This window comes from Eschscholzia californica, unplaced genomic scaffold, assembly GCF_041429995.1.
Source record: "Eschscholzia californica isolate CP2 unplaced genomic scaffold, dmEscCali1.0.p SCAF_14, whole genome shotgun sequence".
Classification (NCBI taxonomy): Eukaryota; Viridiplantae; Streptophyta; class Magnoliopsida; order Ranunculales; family Papaveraceae; genus Eschscholzia; species Eschscholzia californica.
The window spans coordinates 150,001-152,500 of record NW_028238243.1 but is presented as its reverse complement, the minus strand read 5'-3'; the positions used below and the strand labels follow the sequence as shown (position 1 = coordinate 152,500).

Genomic DNA, 2,500 nt, shown 5'->3' with positions numbered 1-2,500 from the left:
GTCCCGTGCCGTCCCATGCGCGTCCCGTGCCGTCCGAGCCTCACCAGGGCCGTGACATGCCGTCCCGAGCCTGACCAAGGCCGTCCCGAGCCTCACCAAGGCCGTCCCATGCGCGTCCCGAGCTGTCCCATGCCGTCCCGAGCCTTAGCAAGGCCGTCCCATTCGCGTCCCGTGCTGTCCCATGCCGTCCCGAGCCTTAGCAAGGCCGTCCCATTCGCGTCCCGTGCCGTCCCATGCGCGTCCCGTGCTGTCCCGTGCCGTCCCGAGCCTGACCAATGCTGTCCCGTGCGCGTCCCATTCTTTTGGCTCGGCTGGCCCGTGCATTCTATGGGGTCGTGGGACATTTCGAAATCCACCCGGGCCATTTCGACTCTCTCTTCATTAATACTATTGAGGTATTATTTATGAATTATTGGAGAAAAGAAACGGAAGAAAATATTTTTTTTTCTATTTTTTATGAATTTTCCGGTGTTTATTCACTTAAAAATTCATAGAAAAATAAATATTTATCGGAATCGCTATTATAATATATCAAAAAAATCCTTGCGAAAAGACCTTTCCAACGAGTATAAGTTTGCTGGATTCCGACGAGTAACGAAGGAGTAAAGGCCCAGTATGCTTGGTTAAAAAATTGATGTTTCCTTGTGAAAATAGGAAAAACAATAACTTTGCACTATAAGGGGGAGGGTTGAGCTCCTTCCCCAGAGCGTGCACAGCACTTGTGCTGGCACGTTCCCTAGTGCTCGCCAAGCACCATAGGGCATCCAAAGGGCAAAGCTCGGCCTACTACATGATGGGAAGCTTCTAATATGTCGGAATACGAAGAGATTTCGTGCGACCCGAAGCTCGGCTCGGGCGTCCCGGCCTGTGCCGAGCTGTGCCGAGCGCGTCCCAGGCCGTCCCGAGCCAAGTCTCGGGCGTCCCAGGCCGGCCCGAGCAAAGTCTCGGACGTCCCAGGCCGTCCCGAGCTGTGTCGAGGCCGTCCCAGGGCGTCCCGAGCTGGAGCGAGGGCGTCCCAGGCCGTCCCGAGCCAAGTCTCGGGCGTCCCAGGCCGTCCCGAGCAAAGTCTCGGACGTCCCAGGCCGTCCCGAGCAAAGTCTCGGGCGTCCCAGGCCGTCCCGAGCTGTGCCGAGGCCGTCCCAGGCCGTCCCGAGCTGTGGCAAGGGCGTCCCAGGCCGTCCCGAGCAAAGTCTCGGGCGTCCCATGCCGTCCCGAGCTGTGGCAAGGGCGTCCCAGGCCGTCCCGTGCTGTGCCGAGGCCGTCCCGAGCCTAGTCTCGGGCGTCCCAGGCCGTCCCGAGCTATGGCGAGGGCGTCCCAGGCCGTCCCGAGCCAAGTCTCGGGCGTACCTGGCCGTCTCGAGCTGTAGCGAGGGCGTCCCATGCCGTCCCGGGATGTCCCATGCGCGTCCCGTGCCGGCCCGAGCAACAGCTCGGGCGTCCCGTGCCTCGGCCCTTCCAAGTGGTGCTTCGTCGGACATCTCGATATCCACTCGAGCATTTTCGACCATTCTCCATATGTGGGTGTGTGGGTATTTATCAGGAATATTGGAGAAAGAATCGGGAAAAAAATATTTTTTTTCTATTTTTTTTGAATTTTTAATTGTTTATTCACTTAAAAATTCATAAAAAAATAAATATTTATCGGAATCGCTATTATTATATATCAAAAGAATCCTTGTGAAAAGACCTTTCCAACGAATGCAAGTTTGTTGGATTTGGACGAGTAACGAAGGAGCAAAGGCCGAGTATGCTTGGTTAAAAATTTGATGTTTCCTTGTGAAAATAGGGAAAACAATAACTTTGCACTATATAGGGGAGGGGTGAGCTCCCTCCCCAGGCCGTGCACAGCCCTTGGGCTGGCAGGTGCCTTGGCCCTTGGGATGCAACATAAGGCATCCCAAGGGCAAAGCTCGGCACGGGGGTGGATGGGAAGCTTCCAAGAGTTGCCCAACTCATCCCCGACGTGGAAAATCGAAGAGGCGGCTGGGGGGGCCCGGGGGGGCACCACGGGCAAAAAATCAAAAACTCCCCAGCCTATGCCGGACACTTGGGGAAGCATCCCCGAAGGTGTCCGAGCTGCTGGGGGGGCCCGGGGGGCACCACGGGCCAAAAATCGAAAAGTCCCCATCCTATGCCGGACACTTGGGAAGCATCCCCGAAGGTGTCCGAGCTGCTGGGGAAGCTCATTAGGCACAAGAGTCCCTAGCCGGCCCCAAAAGATGCGAAAGTGCTGCACCTCGGAAGCTTCCTTGGTGCAGCATGATGGCGAAGCGCACGTCGTGGGAGCTGAAGGGGCAGCTCCCGAGAAGCGACGTGCGCAGCTTTGGGCGACCCTAGCGGGGAGTCCTCGCGCGCCACCCCCGTCCGGACTAAACACCCGGCGGGAAAACGAACCCCGAGGCGCGGAACGCGCCAAGGAAACAAAAAACAGGAGAGAGCGGCTCCGAACCTCCCGAAACGGAGGGGAGGGCGCCGCGCGATCCGAACTTCGAACGACTCT

General features: G+C 57.5%; 1 non-coding gene across 1 annotated transcript in view; it reads left to right on the top strand.

The window, feature by feature from the left end:
- The first annotated feature begins 2,494 nt into the window (after positions 1-2,494).
- The window catches only part of LOC147561906 (5.8S ribosomal RNA), a 156-nt gene continuing 150 nt past the window's right edge, over positions 2,495-2,500 (top strand). Inside the window, exon 1 of the ribosomal RNA XR_015232416.1 lies at positions 2,495-2,500. This exon is cut by the window's right edge and continues 150 nt beyond it. This is a non-coding gene — a ribosomal RNA (5.8S ribosomal RNA).